The 26,491-nt window shown below is 40.1% G+C and overlaps 1 protein-coding gene across 2 annotated transcripts in view; it reads right to left on the bottom strand.

The window, feature by feature from the left end:
- The window catches only part of LOC307009107 (uncharacterized protein), an 82,366-nt gene extending 62,395 nt beyond the window's left edge, over positions 1-19,971 (bottom strand). The window contains exons 1-2 of one of the 2 annotated variants that reach the window (XM_079632560.1): positions 19,799-19,971; positions 19,261-19,456 (exon numbers count right to left, since the gene is read on the bottom strand). The gene's annotated coding sequence lies outside the window, so the exon portion shown is untranslated. The remainder of the gene's footprint in view (positions 1-19,260; positions 19,457-19,798) is intronic. The other variant, XM_079632563.1, reaches the window with a different exon arrangement.
- Positions 19,972-26,491: the final 6,520 nt, after the last annotated feature.

Genomic DNA, 26,491 nt, shown 5'->3' with positions numbered 1-26,491 from the left:
GGGTATTGTTCAAAATCTTTCGATCCGGTGCCAATTTCGATACCTCAGTTTCGATACCGGTTCCTAACGATACTTTTTTCGATACCATATGTTTTAAAATGCATTTCAACATCAACAAAAATACATTAAACAGAAAACTTTACTTAATTTTTCATTTTAATTCAAACAAATTCTGGTAACACTTCTCACTGAGGGTAACATTATTAATAAAACTGGTTGTGCTTTTTGGATAGGGGTGTGTCAGCAGACACTCAGTTTAACAATGAATCTGAATGAAAACTTTATTAAAATGTATGAGGCGCCGTCTAGGGCTTAAATCAAACTTCATTCACGGGCACATATGAAAATTGCATACACATACCAATTAAGTAGTCACACATACGTATACTGCTGATTGCTAAAAACAAATAAATATGAAATGCTCAACGACACACCTAAAGTCGCTCACGCACATACACGCAAACTCTTACACACGAGACGCACACAAACTCGCGCACATACTCATATGAGACGCGAGCACACACACACAAACTCGCGCACACTCAATGAGACGCGAGCACACACACGCACACACAAACTCGCGCACATACTCATATGTGTTGGCTGCCAGATGAAGATGACAATGTGGTTTCGTCATCTCTGCAGTATAGTGAACGTGCGCGCCTATAGAGAGAAATTCACCTTTTATTTGGATTACATAATCAAACTATTTGTTTAGAATTGTTTCATTTAAAAGTAGACATTTTGTGCTTCTATAGTGTTTAGAAGTGTTTAACTAGTGTTTTTCCGCCACAGCCGATCATGCTGCATACTTATTGGCTCACTGATGTTGACGAGATTAATCCCTTAGGTATCGAAATTTGGTACCGAACGACAAGGCATGTTTCGATACTCGATAGTATCGAGGAAATTCCGTCGGTACTTAAAAAGTATCGAACTCGATACCCAGCCCTATCTTTACCTGTATATCTTACCTTCCAAAAGCTGATATTTGATTGATACAGTCGTTGCAAACTGTTGTTTGGTTTAGCTACACATCTCACAGGCCAGACTCGTATTTTATGACCGTTACTGAAGCGTGTCGTGAAGCGTCGCGCTGGAATTCGCGACCGGCTCGCAGCTTCTGTGAACATAAACTAAAGCCCTAAAGACTAACTTAGCTACTTTGATTTTTTCATTCACCTTGCCTGGGAAAACAAGCGAGGCGAGTTGCAACAGCGTCGCTCTCTATTTGAGCGCACTTTTCACTTATCTACATTAGGGATGGCGAAAACTAAAAAAATTCTTGACCGACCACCAAGCCTCATTAGCCGCTTGAAACCGGTTAACCGATTAGTTTAAAATATGCTACGCTATTAGAAATAACAGCCATTTCGAGCCGCGCCTGCAATTTCACAACTCTGTCGCATCTCTCTGCCGCTTCTGCCTCCCGCTCACACACACACGGCGCCGGCGCCGCCCTTCCACTCACGTCACTTTTTTAAAATCCCCAACAGCGTGAAACATGAGTCCCGCAAACGCGGCGCCGAGGAGCTTGTATGTAATCGGCGGACAAATGGCTCCTTAGTTTCGAAATGGTTTGGGTACAAGGTGATGTACCCGTTGTAAATAAAGGCGTTTGTCTAGCATTAGAAGCTCATTTGAAACATTGCCGCGGCTCATTTCAGAAAATGACAGCTCCGAACCGAAGAGACGCCGCTTTAGTTTGAGGTAGTGCTAACAATAATAAAGAAAGATGATGATCATCATCACCTTATCTGTTACCACTGAAATGTATTTGTAATGTATTTTCATATTTAAGCGCTGTATCACACAAGGTTTAGTCCACTGTCTATAATAGACTAATTTAGAGATCACTTTTTTTTTTTTTTAACCGACTGCCGAAAACTTTGATCGGTTCACGTTGATACGGTCAACCATCGGTCAAACGGTCATCGGTTAACATCCCTAATCTACATGTTAAAAAGACGCACGTGAGCGCAAACATGTGAACGGCCCCTAAAGCAGCTCAGATGAGGTCGGTTATCGTGGCGATATGCAATATCATTGCAGCACCAAAGTAGAGTTAACATTAGGCAATCATTTCACAAACTTCATTTTGCACTTATTCTGAGCAGTTTTTCTGTTAGCGGGTATAGAAAACCCGGAGTGGATCGGGAGCGGAGTGATCACAGAATGCAGTGCAGATAGGAACGTGCTTTAGCGCCACTCCAGTCTTTGATCACATCCCCCTCAGCAGGGTGAATTCACCTCGTCCTTCCTTAATTTAAGACACATTCAAACTAAAATGAAGACCTTTATTACACTATTTGAGAAATGTAAGCATGTTTACGTCCTTAAAATTATTAAAAGTGAACTTAAGACAATGACAGGGGAGCCCTGATATTGACGGAAATCTGTCGTAGACTCTCTGCAATTAACGGAAATCCGTCGTAGCGACGGATAACTTTAATCCCTGAATAGGTCTTTTTGAGTTTTATTAAAATTAACAATTGGTCATCCAGCCAGCATAGCCTACAGCAGGGGTTTTCAACCTGTGGGGCCCCGCGAGAAACTGTGAATTCAGAGGCTTAAGTGAAACGCGAATGTAAGATAGCAAATTTTTAGTCATCCACTAGAGGGGGCAATCTGATTAGTCCCGCAGCTAATCAGGCGAGGCGACCTTAACATTAGTTGGCTACAGAGCATAGGAGCAAAGTTGACGCGATCAAGTTCAAGCTAAATATTAAAGGGGTCATGACATGGGTTTTTTATTTTATTATTATGTTCCCTTAGGTGCAATTATAGTATTACTATAGTTTTTTTTTTACAAAAAACTTTTAAAATGTAGTGATTTATGACCTTTTCCCACCCTGTTTCTCATCCTCTGATTCAAACAGTCTGTTTTGGGGGTGTTTCCCCTTTAAGAGTTCAGTGTTAACGCCCACTGTTATGATTGGCTAACGTCAGTGCCTATGCATCAATTATTAACACCCCCAGCCAGAACATTTGCGGATTCAGCGGATTTAAAAAGTAGTTTAAAGTTTTAAACACATTACTTACAGTTTGCGTCGTCGTTGTTGAGCCCAGAATAGTCGGCACGGACTTATCTTTGAGCAACAGTTTTCTGGCAAAGCCAGCATCATTTTGGGATTTGTTCTCAAAACAGTCATCCTTCAAATGTATAAAACAAACGCTTAAACTAACACTGCCGTGACTGAGACGTCCGCAAAAAATAAAGTGCATCCATTTTTCCCTGACGACTGGATCTTTCGGCAGCGTATTCAAAGATGTTGTTTGTCCACAGCCAGGAACAGCACATCTGCGTGGCATCGTAATTTCCCTGCCTTTGTAAACAGTGAAAATGTAACATAACATAAAATGGGTGGATTGGGATTGGTGGGGATGTAAAAAACACTTGCATCACAAGTATAAGTGTATTGTGATTGTCAAAACAGTTGGTGACTAAACAGAATTTTATTAAGTTTAGTGACAACACAATGTTTACATGGTGGTAACGTTACACTGACTGTATGCTACTGTTTATTGCTTGACACAAATTTCACAATTTCAATTCTTGTGATTTGATTCTGATCTTGATTCAATATCGATTCCTTTTGATAAATATTAGGTACAGTAGATACGTTAATGTGTTATGTTAATTTTTCTCCTCCAAAAAAGCTCACCAAACATACAGAGCCCTGTCAGCTGGTCTTATTATTAAAGGTTAAAAATAACATCTCAAATTTATCCTTTCCTGAGGTAAACGTAACGTTACGTGACTGAGCTGTTTATGGACCGGTTGAAAAACACTTGATCGATCGATTTTATTACATTTTGGTAAGTTGAACTGTATCTTTCAAATTACCTATTGATCATTCGTGTTTATTTATATTAACTAAGTTGGTAGTAACAGATGATCGGTTCACGAGCCGCTTGAACTGAGATCTGTCACGTCACATTTACAAGCGCAAAAACGGTGTTTATTGTTTGAATTTTGTAATTAAATTGACAGAATCTGAGACCTGAGAATTTGTTATATATTAATAGTACCGTAACCTTCTCTGTCGGCGTCAGTGTCCTCTTTGCTTCGCGATTTTCTGTTGCGTGAGAAAATGGATGTCTGGCATGAGAGCGTGTGGAAAGTGACAACTGCGGCTGAGCAGTTGAGTCTGAACTACAACTGAGTCTCACGGTGAATGCGTGAGAGTTGGCAGCCCTGCAGATTCAGTTTGCAAATGTTTTTGGCGGGTGTGCTTGTGCAGCCGCGGTCTTGTTCATTTGCCATGTTGTTTGTGTAGCTCTATGGCAAACGCGCTGAGCACGTCCGGAACTACGGGAGCCCAGAGGGGAGCGTCTGCAGATATTATAGATCAAACTGATAATATAATAATATAATATAATAGATTTATCGCCCAGCCTTAATTATATGCTATACTGAAGAGGGGGAGAAAAAAAAACTAAAAAAAAAAAAAATTTGACCTACCAACTCGATTTTTAAATCAAATAGATTTTTTTCCCAGCCCTATTATAAAGCAATTCATTTGTTGACTAGATGCTGCATTAGCAGAGAAAGAACAGAAGTATGTTTGCCGTAGAGTCTGAGAGGAATAACATTAATAACGGCTACCTCAAGCGATTAAAGCAATGTGACAAACACACGGAAACCTGACCCAAATGTTTTATGTCGCAATTGTTACCATCTATTTCCATTAGTTTATATGCAGCTGGTCACTTTTAGCCGGCGAAGTTGCATATTTAAAGCTAGTGACGTGATTGCTTTCTCAACATTGATGTTCATGCAGCCGACAGAAACAAACAAATCAGAGACGCAATCGATTTCAGTACTTTTTTATCACTACAATATATATTGTTATTTTGATTAGATAATCATCAAGTGTTCTGAAATCAAAGCAAATAAAGTGAGAGACTGTAGCCTACATGTAATATAGGTCTACATTTATGTCATTTTAATGCTCTGGGCTTTGCAGATATTTAAATATGGCCATCTTCTTTAAGCATGAATCATGGTAACACTTTACAATAAGATTACAATTTTAGCATTAACTAAGGTTAATAAAAGTTGTAGAAGAGTCATTCATTGTTAATTTCAACATTTACTTTTTTTATCTGAAAATGTTATTTGATCTGTTATTACCTTAGTTAATGTACTATGAACTAGCATGAATGATCAAGGTACAATTGTATTGCTCAAATATTATTACATGCAGTAAAAACATATATTGCATAATGCATAGTTCATGAAAGATAGCCAATACATCCTTGTTAACAAATGGGACTTCCAAAGTGTTACTTATATGACATTTACATAGGCTATGTTTCTAGGTTATAGCTAAAAATATAAAAAACACACACACACATTTGACCTGTAATATTTAAATGTTTCAATTATTTTCTTTAGAGTTCGTTTGGTACAACTTCTCATTTTAATATACTGATATTTATATATTTATTTCATTTAGCACATTTCAGTTCAGCACTGTTTTACTTGGAGTGTTATGTTTGTTTTTAATCCCAGTATCCATAGAAAAAATATCGGTTGAATAATCGGTTATCGGCATACACGGTGAAACCTAAATATCGGTATCGGTAAAATCCACTATCGGTCGACCTCTAGTCCACAGTGTGTTGTATGTTCTGAGGTGCTTGCAAATGACAGTTTGAAACCTGTGAAACTAATACGTCACTTACAAACCAAACACCTGACGTTAAAAGATAAACTGGTTGACTTTTTTTGCCGTAAAGAATCACGATTAAAAAATCAAAAACAAACTATGACGAGCCAAACCACTGTGGCAGTCAAAGCGCATTTAGTTGCCAAGGACAAAAAGCCTCATACTATTGCAGAGAGTCTCATTCGTCCAGCAGCAATGGCCATCTGTAGAAATATGTTTGGAGATCATTTTGCCAGTGACGTTGAACAAATTCCACTATCAGACAACACTATGAGCCGCCGTATTACTGAAATGGCAACCGACATCAAATGTCAACTAATTGAGAGAATACGGGACGGAATTTATTTTTCATTCCAATTAGACTCTCAATTGCAAAACTCCTCGCAACTACTTGTATTTGTTCGCTACCGTCATGAGAAAATTGCTTGAAGATCTGTTATTTTGCTCAGCAATGGAAAAAAGATGCACCAGAAGAGATATTTTTGAAAAACTCGATGTTGGATGAACTTGGTCTTTGCTGGGACAACTGTGTCGGTGTGTGCACAGACGGAGAAGGAGCCATGTTAGGGAAAATGGTTCGTGAAGTAGCTCCGCATGTGCGTTTCACAAACTGTATGATCCACAATTTCATCAAGACTCGCCCCATAAAAAACCAGACTGTTTGGCCTATTATGCAAAGAAATGGGGTCAGAATATGAATCGTTACTTTTGCACACGGAGGTACGGTGGCTTTCCAGAGGTAAAGTATTGCAGAGGGTATTTGCATTGCGTGACTAACTAAGACTTTTCTGCTCGATTGTGCATCTTCCTTTGCTAAATTGTTTACTGACCCAAAGTGGCTCACAGATCTTGCATACCTGTCTGACATCTTTTATAGACTCAAAACCCTTAATTCGTCTCTTCAGGGCCCGAATTCAAACCTACTAACAATGTCCAATAAAATTGTGGGGTTTGTGAGGAAATGGAGTGATGGAGAGGCCAGGTTGATGGGGGTAATGTAGACATGTTCCCAACCTTGGATGAATTTCTCACAGAAAATGAGCTTAATTGGGATGATACAAAAAAAGAAATAACTCTCCATCTACAAGCCCTGTCTGCACATTTCAATAAGTATTTTCCTGAGCAGCATAGTTGGAACCAGTACGACTGAGTTCGTAACGCCTTCATCGAAAGCGCAGTGAGTCTGTCATCAAATCAGCAGGATGCCCTTCTGGACCTTTCAAGTGACCGAACTTTGAAGACACTGTTTGACTCGAACACACACTGCCGGAATTCTGTGGAGAATTCTGGCTGTCAGTGGAGACAGAGTACGCTGAACTTGCGAGACTGGCAATTGATATACTTTTGCCTTAACTTGGCTCTGCGAAGCAACAATTTCTATATTAACTTGCATCAAAAGCAAGTATCGCTCACGCTTATTGACAGTGGACGATGATTTACGGATAGCTGTGTCGGGTATCAAACCACGGATTGGTATGTTGTAGGGGTGTGACGAGACCCTTATCTCATGAGACAAGACGAGACAAGAGATTGGGTTCACAAGAACGAGACGAGACAAGATTTTTGCACAATATTTGATAGAAATCCTCAATGACAAAATTCATGACTGGAAAAATAGTCTGCAGGTGGATTTTGAAATGTTTTAACTAAATCATCTTGTAATGAATGTCATTTCAGTTCTACATTATGAGTATGAATTATCAAATACATTGAAATACAACAATATAGAAGCACTGTAAAGGTTTTAACACAAACTCAACTGACTGGCTTCTCTCAAGTATGATTTCACACGAGTCTCTTCAGATCTTACTGTACATTATGAGCTTCCAGAACTTCTGATTGAGGCTGTGTGACCTCCAAATGAAACTACTTTCCACAAATTGAAAATAAAAATAAAAACAGTATAAATCAACAGTTTTTCTTATTAGTGCAAACGTAATTAAGTGCAAGGGCAACCATAATCAAAGTAGGCCAACTCTCTCTGTATTCAAAGTGCAAACAGAGACCAAAACAGAGACCAGAGCCACAACTACAACGTCCAGAGATAGGTTTGATATTGGGAGATGGGTTATTGTATGCAGTCTAATTTGCGCGCATCGTGTTTACTTTCACTCCATAGTGGCGGTGCTGAACGCGCGTTCTACAAGATAAGGGGCCATTCACACAGAGTGCGTTTTTGCTTTGTAAAATGCGATACTACGTAGAATGGGGGAACTGATTTTAACTTGAGCGCCGCATTTTTAGAATGCTGCGCAAGGTTACACATCCGTCTAGCGCGTTTACATAGAAAAATAATGGAAAAGTACCGCACTGGAATGGAAAAAAAGGTTCTGTGTAAACCGCCCTAAGACATCTCAGATCGACTCTCTGTTGCGCAACAAATCCTCCGCCATCGTAACGCGATCAGTGAACTGATTCCTGCTGCACTGTCACCGTCTGTGTGCGACTGCAACTCGTGCTGGATGAGCAGAGTAGACGTTTACAATAGGAAAACGACAGTGGAGGCGGCCGGTGCCGCGGTGTACACCGTAATGTGAATGTAGCGGTGGCATATTCTATTCTAATTATGGCGATATCGCGAGACAGCTTTTCAGTCGACGAGACATCTCGTCACATTTTTAGTCTCTAGTATGTTGTGCTCTCAGAAACAAGGCTCAGCCATCACATTAGGTAAGCTAGATATGTACCGTTTCAATATAACTATTTTTATGCACGCTATGAGTTACTGACGAGTGGAAAGAGTTTTATTGTGAGATTGTTTTGTATTCTACCTAATTCGCATTTATTGTACTTGCACTCTCATCTACCTACTGTTGTTTTGTCTGCTGTCTTAAATGTAAATTGCCTTTATCGTTGTTTGTTTATTGTAAAGCGTCCTTGAGCCCTGGAAAGGCGCTATATAAATAAAACGTGCGAGTGTTTCTCCTGTTCGTCAGTGGCGCTTCATCTGCCTTTAAACTGGTTTAAATCACTGAGACATTTGTGTTCCTCGCTGAATTCAAGCGTTTCTCACTGGATCTCGTGACTGAGACCGATCAGAGTAAACGCATCTGCTCTAGTGAGCTCGCACTGCGCTGCTGCGTTTGGACCTTGAGCCGAGCGGATAAACGGTCCGTGTGTAGGGGTGGGAGATATTGACAAAAATGAATATCTCGATATTTTTTTCCAATATCTCGATATCGATATTCAGACGATATTTTTGCAATCCTTTAAAGAAATGTGTGCAAACAGGCAAAGAAGGTCCAGTTGGTCTTTTGACTTGCTGCATTTGACCTATCATTGTATAGAATTACTAGTACATAAAGATATGAGACATTATCGATTTATTTACTGTACTAAATATTTATTGTAATACAAGAACAGTGCTTTTTCAGTACAATATATGTACGTAATAAATTAACTTTGTGCTTTGCAAATAGGCGGTTCACAAAATTCACGGTTTGTTTCAATACGATACAGTGATGTACGTTTTCGATACAGCAAAAAGAAAGAAATGCCAGATAAATTTCCTATTTATTAAAAGAAATTTTTTTTGGAACTTTTTTTGTTACTTTCTTGGAACTTTTAGTTTTGGGGGTCATCTTTGAAGGATGAACAAATAATGTTTTGGTCATCATCACATTAAAAATAACATTTATATATGATAATATTTGAGTTTTGAAGTGCTGGAAAAAGATGTGTGATGTAACGTTAGGCCTACCTGAAGGCATTTTACCATTTCTGCCAAACTTCCATGGTTACAGTTAGTGTTACTATATTAAATCCATGGTGAATGTTGCTGATCTGTGAACTTAAAGCCTATAACTAGTTCATTCATGGCAAAATGTTTCTCCTGGTTTCAACGTTTGATCCGTTAATAACAGAGAAATGTGAATGCTTCTAGCTAGATCTAGATCTAAGATCTAACTAGATCTCGCAGTGATGTTATTACTTCAGTGGCGAATTAAAATGTTTTCTCTGGATCTCTTAGCGCTGTGTATAACAGTGTCGTTTGCCCAGAGGTTTGCCATTGATGTTGTGCAACGATATGGTGGTCGCGCCAGCGCGGATTTTGGTCGGCAGGAAAAAATGGTCCAACGAATCGTTCGGTTTTGTATGCGTACCGAACCGAAAGCCTCGTACCGAACGGTTCAATACGAATACGTGTACACCTAGGGCTGGGCGATATGGCCAAAAAAAAATATCACAATATTTTTTTTTATATCAGTCGATATCGATAATTATCGATAAATGTCAAATCTTTATTTATTTCAAGTTCAAGGACAAGCATTAAGCTGGTTTAGATCATACTTATCTGACCGCTACCATTTTGTCTATTTAAATGGAAAAAAATCGATCATAACTTCAGTAAACTATGGAGTGCCGCAGGGATCTGTGCTAGGCCCTCTATTATTCTCAATATATATGCTGCCACTTGGAAATATTATAAGGAAACATGGAATTAGTTTCCATTGTTATGATGACACTCAATTATATATTTCATCACGGCCGGATGAAAACGCTAAATTATCAAAATTGACAGAGTGTGTTAAAGATATAAAAGATTGGATGACGCGTAATTTTCTTCTATTAAATCCAGACAAGACGGAGGTACTACTCATCGGTTCAAAAAACCGCCCACAAAACCTCTCACAATACAACTTTAACATAGTAGGATGTCCTGCTACTTTATCCTCTACAGTAAAAGACCTGGGTGTCATACTAGACTGCAACCTGTCTTTTAAAAATCATATTTCATATGTTACAAAAACGGCATTTTTCCACCTTAGAAACATTGCTAAGCTACGTAATATGCTATCAGTTTCTGATGCAGAAAAGTTAGTTCATGCATTCATGACCTCGAGACTAGATTACTGTAATGCTCTATTAGCTGGTTGTCCTGCATCCTCAAACAAGCTACAGTTAGTCCAAAATGCAGCCGCTAGAGTTCTTACCAGATCAAGAAAATATGATCATATAACACCGATCTTATCATCTCTACACTGGTTACCTATAAAGTTCCGTATTAATTATAAGGTATTGTTACTGACTTATAAAGCCCTAAACGGCTTAGCTCCAGTTTATTTAACGGATCTTCTATCGCCCTATAATCCATCGCGCTCTTTAAGATCGCTAAATTCGAGGCTTTTGGTTATACCTAGGATATCTAAGTCCACCAAAGGAGGGAGAGCATTCTCACATTTAGCTCCAAAACTCTGGAATAGCCTTCCTGATACTGTTCGTTGCTCAGAGTCGCTCTCCCAGTTCAAAACTAGATTAAAGACGCATCTCTTTAACCAGGCATTCATATAAATGTTTTAATCTTACAGTTAAATCCGGCCTCTAGTTCATAACCGCCAGAGGAGAACTGGCCCCCGACTGAGCCTGGGTTCTCCCAAGGTTTTTTTTCTCCATTAGGTCACCTGATGGAGTTTTTCGTTTCCTTGCCACTGTTGCCTTTGGCTTGCTCAGTTGGGGATATTCAATTTAATGAATCAATCAATATTACTATTGATTAGCATTACCAAACATGGACGTTTTATTATTATTTTAATTTAATACTGTGAAGCTGCTTTGATACAATCTGTATTGTGAAAAGCGCTATACAAATATTCTTGACTTGACTTGACTCAAGTTCAAAGACAGATTTTACTCTTTAACCAGAGCGTGTTTTTAAACTACTCTTTATTGTCAGAACATATCATGACAAACACTTGCCAAACAGGGGAACATTCACAAATCCATGGTAGAACATTCAAACATTTGTCATTTTTCCTTAACAAAATAAATATCTTTATTTCAGTAGTATTAGCTTGAGTTAGGATGCAGATTTACTTTATACAATTTATGTTCATTAACAAAAACAGTAACATCTGTTAAAAAAAGTAACAACATTATTTTTATTTGGTAAAATGTAATATTCTTTAGTTTTATTAAAATTAACCATTGGTCATCCAGCATCATGCATTTAGATCATCATGATAACCACAGATAAAATGTAACTTTATGGTTCTATGGTATTTATGAAAACCAGTAGCCTAAATACATTATTAAAAACTGTAATTATATTCCATTAGTCCTTTAATACATTGTCTACATTAATAATATTATACAATTCAATATATATATATCGCACATTTCATGGTGGAGTTAATATTACTAGGCTAACGTTACAGTAACGTTAAATCCGTGGTAAATGATGGGAATGTGTAGACGGAGAAGCTTCTGACTGTATCGCTGCGCACAGTGTTTCTCCTGTTCGTCAGCGCCGCTTCATCTGCCTTTAAACTGGTTTAAATCACTGAGACATTTGTGTTCCTCGCTGAATTCAAGCGCTTCTCACTGGATCTCGTGTCCGAGACCGATCAGAGTAAACGCGCGCTGCGCTGCCGTTTGGACTTTGAGCCGAGCGGATAAACGGTCCGTGTGGCGCGCGGTTCAAATGAGATTCGTTCCGCTTTTGGCGCAAAAACATTATCGAACTCTTGATATCGTTTTATCGAGAAAAATTATATCGCGATAATTATCGTTATCGTTTTATCGCCCAGCCCTATGTACACCCCTATTTGCAAGCAGTACTTCTATTAGTAGACTAACAACAATGTGACTACCCATTTACTAGAAGTTAAAAGAAGCCCTGTTCGGAGGCTATTACGGTGGATCTCTTGGGAAAATGTATTCCATCTTTTGGACTCATCATTATGCAACGCAATTTTCTAATGATGCAATCACGAAACTCGCCACATGAGGACGCCACAGACATTTAAGAAAAACGTTTTAACTCCAGACTTCAGTTTTCCGCAAACAACGCATATGTTGCCTTTTCTATCAGCTATTTCATTAATCGTTCATCGGCTTTACTCTTAACGTTTTTGGATTGTTGCTTCAACCTAAGAAACGTCATAACACACAGGTAAGAACTCCGTAGTTGTATTGCAAATTAGTAGCAGCAATTACTCTCGTACAATTGAGGACCGATCGTGATTTTGTACAAAAAAAAACATAAAATACAGTCAAGCAAACCCCATACAGTATTAAAATCGCTACATATCATAGTTTAGAAGGTTATATTGCGTGTCATTTGTTTTCTCTTTAACTTCCTTCAGCTCTTTTCATGTTTGGGGGGTCGGATTGTACAAATTATGAAATATTCGATATCCCAATTTTGCATATCGTCCAGACAACAATTTGGATATTATCGTCTAAACGATATATCGCACACCTCTATCCGTGTGGCGCGCGGTTCAAATTAGTTTCGTTTAAGGGTGTCACGATTTCGATTTTAAATCGAAATCGATCGAAATTAAGTCACAATCTCGATCATCGAATAAAAAAATGGAATCGTCGATGCTGCCACGCCCCCATGTCACGTTCGGTCGGCTTTGTTAAGCGGAAAAAAAACACGCGTGTTGAAATGCTGCGAGTCAACCTCCTCTGGGGGCCGCACACACCGGACGAGAAGTGCCGCGTCTATGACAACTCGAGGTAGCCTATCGCACACACCGGACACGAAGCGCCGCATCACTCGAGGTATCGCACACACAGGACAAGAAACGCCGCGTCGCGTCTATGACAACTCGAGGTATCGCACACCGGACGCACACAGGCTACTGTACAATTAAATACGTTGCTTAGTCTGCAGTCTGAAGCACTTTATCTCAGAGAGCGTCCGTTAACTGAATGTATCCTGAAAATCCGATAACATCAGCAATTTTCATTCAACCAGCTGATTTCTGTAAATGAATGTAAAACATATTGCAGCACAGTGTGAAGTCATAACGACGATTTGAGACAAATAAATGAGCGCATATAAAATGTTTTAATTTAAAATAAATTTAATATAAAACTATGTGAATGGCGCTCTGTGGCACGGCAGGATTCATTTTGAACAAGGTCCCGAGCCGTTGCTGGGCGCCGCGGACAGACGCCGAATGGCGCCGTGTAACGCTTGGACCAGGATAACTCTCAGCCGCCGGTGTGTGTGTGTACACTCAGAGAATAAAGTGTTACGATTTTAAAGACGTGGCTCTGCGCGACGCATAGATTTATCTGTTAAACTGTTTGTTTGTTTGTTTTGTTGTGAACTTGAATGTCATCTTCTGTGAAGAAGACTGCAGTTACAAAAGAGAAACTAGATCGCAGGTTATTTTGCTTAAGTTTCCAATTGACTGAAGATATAAGTTATTGTTACATTATGTTCTTAATAAATGTTTTAAATTTGACAATGTAGTGTGATGCACTGCGAACAAAGGTCAGATATTATGCATAAAAGTTTGGTCTAAAAATGGCATAACCTGTGCTTAAAAAAAAAGAAGAAAAAAAAAAAAGTAAAAACCGAGAATCGAATCGAACTGTGACCTTAGAATCGAAAATTTAATCGACTCGAGGATTTGGAGAATCGTGACACCCCTAGTTTCGTTCCGCTTTTGCCGCATAAACATTATCGAATATTTATCGAACTCTTGATATCGTTTTATCGCCCAGCCCTACGACTCAGTTGATCAAAGTTTGTGAATCAAAGGATTCAGTTTAAAGAGCTGTTCAAACTTCTCTCGATCAGTTCAAGTGAAAATGAGTTCACAAACAGGTCTACTCGGGATCTACTCTGGAAAAAAGCGAAGAACTGTGAATTCCTTCAAGCACAGCGCTCACGGTTTACAGAGGACTTGACTGCGCTGGACGTGGAGAAACGAAAACTCCTGTGGCCCATGGTGAAAGATGCCAGAGAGCATCTATTTTGTCTACAGAACATGCATTGCTGGAATATAATTTACCATAACAATTACGTATTTTGACGTATTTTTGACGTATTTTTTGAAATAATAATAGGGTCCTATGTTTCATGGCCATTAATATTAAGTTTTCTAATAGATGTATAGCATAGACTGTAAAAAAATATGGACGTAGTGTCCGTGACGTCACCCGTAGGTTTCTGAAGAGCATTTTTGAAGCCTAAAGTGGGCGGAGCCGGCCGTCGCCATCTTGGCCTCGCGTCACCGCTCGTCACTCCCGGATAACAGAATATGGGCAAAGAGGCGGAGCTGAGGAGCCTGGCTATCTGAAACCACGCCCACCTAGCGCGACGTTATGGAGTTAGCAGGCTTGGGAGCTAATGCTATATGCTACTCACAGTACCAAGCCTGCGACTGCACACGGGCTCGCGCTAAAGTGACACTGACAGTTGATGATTAAAATCTGAATGGCAATTAAAAGGTCCTGTTTTTGCCCTTCGAAATATTGTAATAGTTAAAAGACAAGTGAGACTGTGTATCGCGATTCTGTGCAGCTAAGTTATTCTGCTTGTTGAAAATGTATTATGCAGTAACTTTACAATATTAGGCTACTCTGAGAGTGTGTGTGTGTGTGTGTGACCGTGATTATGTGCATACATGTCAGTCACTCTTTATTACAGTCTATGGTCTGTCAGCGCGGCATCGCTCGTCAAGTTCATAGAGCTTTATTATTCAGTCCATTTTAAATTCTGATTTTGGCCGCATCTCAATTCTCAAATGGGTCAAAACATAGATATACTACTTATGAAGTTCAAGTAAATGCGCTAGAAATCCGCGCTCATTCAAGGACGTGCATTTATTGCATGGACGGAGAGACACAGACACCTGCAGGATTTCATCTGACGGTACATACACATGTTAACGTTATAATCTGTCCCAGAGCAACGGCACCGCAGAACGAGTGTAGCCTTTATATCTATAGACGTTTTTAAATCTGAAAACTCCAAAAAGCAACGAAATTGTCAGACATCACATCCATTAGTGCATGTTCACAGAGGAGAACAACTGGAATACAGCGCTGGTTGTTCTCTCGAACGACACTCGACGAAAAACGGCGGAATCTAAAGCCGTGGGCGAGGTATGGGTGTATTAAATTATATGAAATAATCCCGAATAAAAGCACAAACACGGCAGAGATGGCAAATTCAGCGGCTGGAATTTGCTGAAGTGAAGTGACGGCTAACCGGCTAGCATTTACATCAGCGGGAATCCACCTGTCACTCAAAAGTGGACACACCCTTAATTTTGCAGAACTTTAAATATTAATCAACTACACGGGCGAGTTATAAAAAAATGCACCCCCCTCACAGTTGTTATGAAGGGCAACGTTAGCTTTATAGACCAAAGCCACAGAGAGAACCAGGCTGTAAACATGTTTTGTTCTGCTGTAAAGTTGGGCATTTTAACATGCGGGAGATACAGATTTGACTCCCTTCTGCAGCCAGCCTCAAGCGGCCAGTCGATGAATTGCCGTTTAATTCACTTCCGTATTGGTTTCAAGAGAGAGACGGGGAGGTTGCCGCTTGATGTATAGGCTACTCTCCATTCCTTTTCTCCAAATTATGGCATGTTTATAACTTTTCAGTTGATCCGGTCCAATATCTTATGGTTTTACATGCAATTCCCAGGGAATTTTTGAGATTATTAGAAGGTCATAATAATTATTCTCTACAAACAGTAGAAGAATTTACTTGTATTAAGTTGCAGGACAAGGATTTCACAAGTTCTGTATGTAATAATATTTTTTTGCGTTCCCTTCTTCAATCTAAATGTATACTTGCTGTTACTACTCCAGGGATGGAAATTAGCACCAGCCAAATGCTGGTGATTTTGTGTTGTGGCTGGTAAACTCGCTTCACCTACCAGCCACTGTGGCGGGTAAATAAAAGTAGCATGCGGTTTCACACTGACACTTTTAGAGGAGGCACATCTTGAGATTTTACCCTATGGAATAAACGGCTTAAGTATTGTAGATCTTGTAGTATTAATTTCCACATGCAGTTACACATTGTTGGTTAAAAACAAAAAAGTGGCTGGTAAAAACTTTGAGTGGCTGGTAGATTTTGGAATCCACCAGCCACAGTGGCATGTGAACAAAAAAGTTAATTTCCATCCCTGTTACTACTCACTGGAATTCTTTATTTGAAAAACGTATTGATTGGAGTAAAATTTGGATGACACCTCATAAGTATTGCATCACAAACAAAGTGAAAGAGGTTTCATATAAAATTTTCCATAGAGTTTACCCAATTAAGTCACTTGTGGTACATCGTTTTAAAGTGAACATGGAAGATATGTGTGCTTATTGTAATATTTCCCCGGAGACTATTAATCATCTATTTTGGGAGTGCCCCAAGACTCAAGTGTTTTGGAAAGAACTCAGTAATTACTTGCAAAGAAAAGTTATGACTCCTGTTTACTTTGAAGAAATTGATGTTATGTTAAAATGTTTTTCATTCGAGGGTGATAAAAATCTTTTGTTTATATTTGATGTAATAGTTATAATTGCCCGTTACTATATTCATAAAGTAAAATGATATGGAAAAATACCACATTTTAAAATATATTTAGAAACAACATCCAAAAGTAAAAACTTAAAAGCTAGGAAAACGACACAGTTGTTTGACAGGTAACGTAGACTCACTGTATTCCGGACACTTTGCACAGTAAAAAGTCCCGTAAGATATCAATCCGTGGAAAGATAAACCTGATTGGCTCGTCTGCCTCTGGGGACATGCCTTCCACACGTTCCCAAATTTGATTGACACATTTTTGGACTAATCATTTTGGAGAAATCTTGAAAAAACTGCCGGGAGACGCAGTGTCCGGATTACAGTGAGGACTCACGGTGTTCCGGACGGCTGAAAATTTTTACTCACTGTGTTTCGGACAGATAAGGAGGAGTCATTTCTAATATAAAATGCATAAATTTTAACAACTACAAGTTGGTAAAATAATTATATTAATATTCATATGTTGTATATTTAATATTTATAAGCATCTATACACTCTTTTAATCGACGATTGCTCATGTGAAGCACATGCGTCGATCACATTATATTCTAACGTTAACGAGGTGTTTTAACGAGGGTGCAGTGATTCATGTCTGACAAAGTGCCTCATTGAACGTGTATATGATATCCCTTAAAGTACAAATATTTGCAAATTGTAACTATTTTATAAGACCATAATAATTTTTTTTTGTCATTTTCTGGTGGGTGATCATGTTAAGAGCCGATGTCTACCCTCTTCATTTTGACCTGCCGGAAAACCCTCCCCCCGACATTTTCTGAACAGTCATTGGTGTACGTTAGAAACTCACGTTGATTTCTTTGAAACGATTGGCTCTGGAAACATGCTGGTCGGAATCGAAAGAGGCAAAGATGACACGGATATATATAGATGCCGTGACCTGAAAGTGTTTATTTATAGAATTTGCGGGAAAATGTCAAGTGTCCGGAATACCGTGATGTCCGGAATACAGTAAGTTTAAAGGGTAACTAAACCCCTGGTCAGAGCCTGACTCCACCCTCTGGCAATATTTGAAAAATGCTGGAAAAGTGGGCAGAGCCCAACGGACAAACCGAGGGCGGGGCTGAGCGGGTGATTGACAGACCCGCAGTGATTGACAGCTGCTGTCAGACTCGCTAAGATGGAGAGTGACTGGAGTGACGCAAGTAGCTTTGCAACAGAGCGGTCATTTGAAGTCGAGGACTTTTCTCCCCAACCTTCCCCTGAAGTGGAGGAATTGTCTGTGGACACAGAGCTAAAACCATATCAATTCCAGCCGCTAGCTCAAACTGCGGTGTCGCATCGCATTAACTCCCGCATCGCGATCGGCATCCGACGATGCTAGCGAAGCAGCCGCGCAAGAGAGAATGGGTCCAGTATCTGAGTGGATTATTATTACTATTGACCTACGTTAAGCATATTTTGCCGCTATGTGAAAAAAAATATCCAGCAAAACGCGCCGGCGGTTGTGGAGTCCATGCAGGAAGAGCAGCGTTTGGCACACAAGTGCATGTAAACACTGGCGCCTAATTTCCAAGTCTGGTGGAAAGTTATACAGTCCAGCAGTGCTGTTGCAACCGGCAACACTACACCTACGTGCCAGCCTAACCACTGTACTAAACACAGATAAAGCTAATGCTAAAAATCTACACTATCCTAACTGATGCAATACTATGCTACTAACTAACTGCTTCTAACAACACTAACTATGCTAAATAACTACCTAGGCTACACAAAATAATCTAAATAACTATATAAATGCTATGCTAACTAGATGCTAAAATACGCTATCCTGATCATTTTCAATTTCCAGCTCCTGACTCGCTCTGGTTTTGACGGAACCAGATGCTTTTATACCAGGGGCTGCCAGGGGCGTGGTGAGCTCGCAGCGTCACAGAGTACCCCTACGTCAGAGAGTACCCCTACTTCAGGAGATTCCGTTTAACCTGAAGAGGGCAGCACTCAGACGTTTTTACACCATATATTTGAAAATTAAAACACTTTATACTCAAATGTTAAAAAAAGTACTCGAATCAATGAACAGCATTTATGAAGCTCCATTCTTACAGATCATTAACTAAAAAAAGTTTGTTTAGTGTTTAGTTACCCTTTAAGTAAAATGCATTCTATTTTTTTTTGTTTTTTGTTTTTTTACCCTTGACATATTTGGTTGCATGTACTCTTGTATGTAAATTATGTTTTGTTCTTATTAAAATTCAATAAAAAAATAAAAAGTTCAAGTGCAAAAAACAAAGTCTGTCCATTTCAGAAAAAAAATAATAATAAATGAATAAATATCCTACCAGTTGATAGTTTCAAATTACGGTTCAAAGGGGAAACCGGTCCATGGGCACTGGTCAGCTCGCCATTTGTGCACGATTAATAGCATCCACCACCAGGCAGACGATTCATCTCCAATGGAATATTTATGGCACAAAACAGGACACAGTTGCGGATCACGTTCACATGGGAAAAAAACTGAGAAAAAGAAAAACCAGCCTTGCAAAACACAAGACAAACGTACAAGAATTCATTTCTGATTCAACTTTTCCATAACAATATAACGTTACATGCGCATCTCAAATAATCTAACTTTTCGACATTTATAGAACACATCGACACTCATAAATCACTCATTGTCTCAACTCATGACACAATAAGCATTGTTAACGTTACACGTGGTAGCTTTAGCACATGGCTAACTAGTTCAGCTCGCGCTGTGAGAGCGGCCTAACGTTACTCAACTCAGCTCATATCAAATCATTTCTGTTATTGCCATATCTATATATTTCATGTCTTTTTATAATCTGATTTTCTGATTTTTTTTTTTAAATCACTCACCAAAACGAGATTGCATCACATATTCACTTAAAAAAGATTATTCAATACAGATTTTCACTCTGGGATCCTTCGATTTCCACTCCACTTTTCTCTCTCAGACGAAAAGTTTCCAAGTGATTTATGATTTAGTGAAAGGAGTTTCTGGATAAATGCTCCGTGTGCTGCTGCCTCGTCTGATCTGTTCATGATGACTGACAGCGGCGCCGGCGCGAACTGTGGGCGGGCCTTATGAATATGCCACTACAGTTGGCTCTCAGGGGTGTCAGTCACTGCAGCACAATCAGTGATTGGATGAATTGCGTTTCTTTGTAGTACACTTTAAAGGGGTCATGACATGTTTTTTTTAATTTTATTATTATGTTCCCTTAGGTGCAATTATAGTATTACTATAGTTTTTTTTACAAAAACTTAAAAAATGTAGTGATTTATGACCTTTTCCCACCCTGTTTCTCATCCTCTGATTCAAACAGTCTGTTTTGGGGGTGTTTCCCCTTTAAGAGTTCAGTGTTAACGCCCACTGTTATGATTGGCTAACGTCAGTGCCTATGCATCAATTATTAACGCCCCCAGCCAGAGGATTTGCGAATTCAGCGTATTTAAAAAGTAGTTTAAAGTTTTAAATACATTACTTACAGTTTGCGTCGTCGTTGTTGAGCCCAGAATAGTCAGCACGGACTTATCTTTGAGCAACAGTTTTCTGGTAAAGCCAGCATCATTTTGGGATTTGTTCTCAAAACAGTCATCCTTCAAATGTACAGAACAAACGCTTAAACTAACACTGCCGTGACTGAGACGTCCGCAAAAAATAAAGTGCATCCATTTTTCCCTGACGACTGGATCTTTCGCAGCGTATTCAAAGATGTTGTTTGTCCACAGCCAGGAACAGCACATCTGCGTGGCATCGTAATTTCCCTGTACACACACAGACCCACTCGCTGTCCAACACTTGTGAGGCGCGCAGCACGCGGGCGCGACAATGATACGAAATGAGCGTAGTTGTCTTGCGCTTAAAGGAACACTCCGACTTTTGGGGACTTTAGCCTATTCACCTTATCCCCCAGAGTTAGATAAGTCCATACATACCTTTTTCATCTCCGTGCGTGCTATAAGTCTGTTTGACGCACCCACCGCTAGCCTAGCTTAGCACAAAGACTGGATGTAAATGGTTGCAGCTAGCATACTAATCCAAATAAGTGACAAAATAACGCAAACATTTTCCTATTTACATGTGTGCTCCGAACGAACTCTCTGCTCCTCACCACGGCGCGTCTCAGGTGCTGCGGTTATCACTCCGCCCAAGTAGCAGTGCTTCGCCTTCAGAGAATATAGTTCCCAGTATTTATATGGTTAAAATATGTCTGTGTCTCATGTGACTTTGTTTTTTGTACACTCTGTGACTATACAAATCACAACATGTAAATAGGAAAATGTTTGCGTTATTTTGTCACTTATTTGGATTAGTATGCTAGCTGCAACCATTTACATCCAGTCTTTGTGCTAAGCTAGGCTAGCGGTGGGTGCGTCAAACAAACTTATAGCACGCACGGAGATGAAAAAGGTATGTATGGGCTTATCTAACTCTGGGGGATAAGTTGAATAGGCTAAAGTCCCAAAAAGTCGGAGTGTTCCTTTAAAGCGTAGTTGTCTTGTGCTGGAGGCGGTCTATATGCAAACGCTGGTACGTCACTTCGTACCGTGACGTCACTTCTTACCATGGATCCAGAACGAGCTGTATTTAGAGCTTGATTAAATAAATGATTCGTTTATAATGGGGAGGAAGTCTTAAGCTATGAAACTTGCAGGACGTTTTAATGGTACAAAGACCTCTTATATACCAAAAGATCAAGGCAATTTTGGTTTCTCATGTCATGACCCCTTTAATTCTTTCCTTTTCTTACAGTTTTTTCCAACTGCTCACACAAAATATTTTCATGTCCACACAATGTTTTAAACCTTTCACTCAAAGTGCAACACTACACACCAAATCTCCAAAACTATATCTATTTCTCAGCCTTTGACTCACTTTTTTCAAAACACACTACACACAATTCTCTACCTAAAACCAGGCGCGGATTTATGGGTGCCCCCACCCAGATTGACCAGTGGCTCACCCAATCAGATTAATAAAAACAATTAAAATTTTTAATTTTAATAATAACAAATTAATAAATCATTTCATTTTAATAGTTTCCTGAGGACATTTATGTACAGTAGCTACGAGAAATAGCTACAAAATAAAAATATTATGTCGGCATATGACGAGTCCATAGCTCTGTTTTCTTTGTGGATAATTTTGTGTCGTTTGGTCCACGGTGGTCCACAGCCCTCTCACAGCCTGTTGTTGAACAGATGTGTCGCCTTAGTGGCGCGAAAATTTTCACGTAATCGTGCTGCTCGTATGAGGAGGTTTGCAAGGTACCAGCTGAAGTGCAGAAAGGACTTTGCAGCTTTGATTACGGACTACAGTTCCCGTACACGAGTCCTGTTCCGTGCTCCAGCACGGTTAGCGCTCACACTGCATGCGAACCGCGCCCGAGTCCAACTGAACCGTGCTCTGGCCCACCTCTTCCAAGCGGGCCAGGGCCGGCTAATCGAGCCGCGCCCGGGCACGGTTCGGAGCACTCACACTAGTCAAACGAACCGCGATATTTGGATATTTCTGTCCCTTTGGGAGGTACTGGGTCATCATTGGGGGGTATAGTAACCCCCAGTACCCCCTGTAATTCGAACTATGTTCTGGACCATGTCATAACGTTACCTGAGGAGGAGGAGGATGGTCGTGAGACACTTAACGTTAGTGGCTTATTTTCATCAAGTCATGCTAGCGTTAATGTTAGTATGAAGGCTGACACTGCACTCCACCGCCACAGAACTCGGCATAACATATAGCGGTCTTGCCTCTTGGATGCGCGCATCCGGTATGGTTTGTATACGAGAAACCTGTTTATGGGTCTATAAATAGGTCAAAGGTCAGATTACCTGTTTTGAACAATGGATGCCAACAATGGACAGAGATCCCACACACACAATTGTGTTCTTTACTGTATTTTAAAGAATATACATTGGGTTTACATATGTTTATGGTGTTGTTGTATGCTACTGTATACAACCAGGGGGGCAGTGTTTCGGAAGACACTGAAGCATCCCCGGGCGCCGCCATTGGCTAGCGGACCCCCACCTGCTGTTAGCATTCCATTGACTCCCATTCATTTTGGCGTCACTTTGACAGTGAATAACTTTACATCTGAGGCGTTTAAAGACACCGTTTGTCCATTGTTTATTTCTAAAGAAACACGAAAATTTATAAAAGGCTCCATTACCTTGTATCTTACGTTATGGCCCCATAGAAGCAGTTTTTGTAAAAATAGGCTAACGATTGCGTCATAACCGCGCGACTCTGTCGCACAAGTCGAGAAATTACCGTATGGACAGGCAGAGAAGCTCGCAAGCAATCGGGAGGACGTGGAGGCATAAAGTCAAGAGAGAAGCCCATAGAGAGTGATAAAGTTGATCCTGCTGCTAGCTCGTGGACAGCTAATACTCACGCTCTCCGTCTCTGCGAGATTCGGAAGGGAATGATTCAGATTTCTCTCGGCACAGCTACTAGAAGACCTACAGGTTGCTCACGTCACATCTACGTCGCCAAGCTCAGTTTGAGCCTGCGCAGTTTGCCTGGCGATCAGGAAGTGAGTGCTTCTAATTGACTTCACTTCTCTCCGTTGAAACCTATGGGGTCGCTGTGTCCAGTTTATATACTGTCTATGTATACAACAGTAATGTTTGGCCTAATAAATATTTTCTGTTTCTACATTGCATTTGTGTTTACAGTATACTTGTTACCCCTCTCAGCAGATGACTTTCACTGTAGAAAACTGTATTGAATTGTAGATAAGGCTATGTAAGACCAAAGAGCTTTAGATTTAGAACAACAGTGTTTACATGGTATATCCAAAAATGTACTATTATGAAAGAAGTGTTTGCCATTTGATGCAAATGCTTCATTCTGACATGTGTTTATGGCATTTTGAATGCAGTGTTACATTTTGAAGGAGATGTGAGGCATTTTGCATTTTGTGTGCAGTTTTGGGAATTGTGTGTAGAGTTTTGAAAAAAAAAAGGTGACATAGGTTTGAAAACGTGTGTGAGCAGTTGGAAAAAACTGTAAAGGGTAACTAAACCCCTGGTCAGAGCCTGACTCCACCCACTGGCAATATTTGAAAAATGCTGGAAAAGTGGGCTGAGCCCAGCGGAGATACAGGGGACGAACATAGACTGTAAAAAAATATGGACGTAGTGTCCGTGACGTCACCCGTAGGTTTCTGAAGAGCATTTTTGAAGCCTAAAGTGGGCGGAGCCGGCCATCGCCATCTTGACCTCGCGTCACCGCTCGTCACTCCCGGATAACAGAATATGGGCAAAGAGGCGGAGCTGAGGAGCCTGGCTATCTGAAACCACGCCCACCTAGCTCGACATTAGCTCGACATATAGCATTAGCTCAGGCTTGGGAGCTAATGCTATATGCTACTCACAGTACCAAGTGATTATGTACAACTCAGGAGTCCCACAAGCCAACCAGGACAGATAGGACTCCTTCTTCAGCTTGACGGCATCCTTTACTTCCGATGTCCACCACCGGGTTCGGGGATTGCCACCTCGACAGGCACCGGAGACCTTACAGCCACAGCTCCGAGCGGCCGCTTCGACAATGGAGGTGGAGAACATAGTCCACTCGGACTCAATATCTCCAGCCTCCCTCGGGATCCGGTCGAAGCTCTGCCGGAGCTATTTACCTATGTTTTCAAATTTCCTGTGTTTTTTTTGTCTCGATTGGACAAACGGCTTCGAAGATAACAGCAATTTTTTTAAGCTCTAAATGACATTACAAAAACCATAAGGCAAAACCTGGCATGTTTGGTATCGTTGGACTCGGCAAGGATTCAGGAGTGTAAGGAGGTAACTCCCATGAAAAAATGCTGGCTTGAAACTTCTCAGGCTCCTTCAGGGCATTGTGCTGACGACGTAAACTGAGTTTTTTGAGATACGCCAATGTTCTTCTGGCACCCTGGACAAAGACACTGCATGCCAATTTTCATTAGTATAACGGTTGGGTGCGATTATAGCCATTTTCATGATTTATTTCCCTGTTATAGCGCTACCAAGTGGCCAATCGTCGTGATTTTTTTTCATGTGACCTCAGATTGAGCTCATGAACATGTGACCCAAGTTTAGCGAAAATATCTCTTTCTGTTCACAAGTTATAACCGGTTTAGTAAAAGTGGCTCTGGTGCCATCACACATTTTGGTTCCCCTTAGCGACCGTCAATTGAAATGTAGAATTATTTTCATGATTATTGACAGTCAGACTCCATAGAATATTTCTGCAGTGGTTTGGTTCCGATCAGGCTAAAAACCTAGGACTAGTTCGCAAAAGTAGGTTTTAAAAAAAAGAAGCAATTTACTCGAAATTGGCACCTGAAGGGCAAAAGCAAAGCCAATGTCCACCTCGAGCCAAGGCTTCCAACGATATAAGACACTTGAGCCTACGCCTAACGGTTTAGGAGTTATGAGCCATTTCATACTTTTGACCGCTGTATCACCCCTGTCAGGCCGATCGGGGCGGGCCTTGGTGACGTTGTAGGTGGTGAGAGTACTACCAGCCCTCAAAGTTTCAAGTCTCTACGACTTATATTATGGTTCGGCCTGCCCGATCTGACACTACCGGTCAAATTGCTTAGTCATGTTGTCAATTTAACAGTGTACTCTGGAGGGATGTTCTGATGTAATATGGCTAAAGTTTTGATGACAATTATTGTAAATTGTATGTTACACCTTAGTGTATGTGGGAGTTTGATTTCAAGACTGGACAAGATTCACATTTATGCTTTACTGTTTGTACTGTAATTTGTTGACAGACCATGTCATTGCGATACAGAAAGGAAAAGACAGCACTGCATGGCACAAAGAAAGAAAACAAACAAACAAAAAAGTAGAAATGTGAAGGACAATCTCCTTAGGGAAAACCGTACATGCAGTGCTGTAGGAATGACAGTGCAGTCTTCTACGCCTCCTGACGTTCCTCTGTTGGGCCCATTCTCATTCACATCGCAACGAATATCTTCTATATTATGACAACTTGTTCAACCATTTTGCATGTGAAGACTTATGCTATGAACTAATGCCTAAATGTTGTGGGGGTGAGACTATTCGACCCATTATAATACATTTTGATCAACATGACATAAGCCATTGATAATGTAGGAAACAGAGAATTGTACATAATCATTTGCATGGATGTACCAAAGCATTTGCAACTTGTTCGAAGAAATGAGAAACTGCTTTTTTGATGTGCACAAGTGACACAATGATGTGAAGATTGAACAGGTTTGAGAATTTCAATAAATTTCAATAATAAAATATATATGTTTTTATAATAATACACTTACTAAAATATATATATATATATATATCATCTCTTTATGATTTACTATTTATCCGGTTCCTAAAGAAAGTGTAGCGCTTAGTGTTGCTGAGAGAGACAAAGAAAGCAACTCGATCGCCTTCTGGAGGAGAAAGGAGGAATGACGAGGCTGAGCTGTGCTTTTCCTTTGCCGCACTAATAGCAGACAAAAGCCAGAGAGAAAGCTAAATGTAAGAAAATAGATAGAATTGAAAGAATAAAGGAAAAAGCCTCGT

The sequence above is a fragment of the Phoxinus phoxinus genome, assembly GCF_949152265.1.
Source record: "Phoxinus phoxinus genome assembly, chromosome: 13".
In the NCBI taxonomy this organism is placed as follows: domain Eukaryota; kingdom Metazoa; phylum Chordata; class Actinopteri; order Cypriniformes; family Leuciscidae; genus Phoxinus; species Phoxinus phoxinus.
Note: the sequence above shows the minus strand (reverse complement) of the source record. Positions and strands in the feature narration are given on the sequence as shown.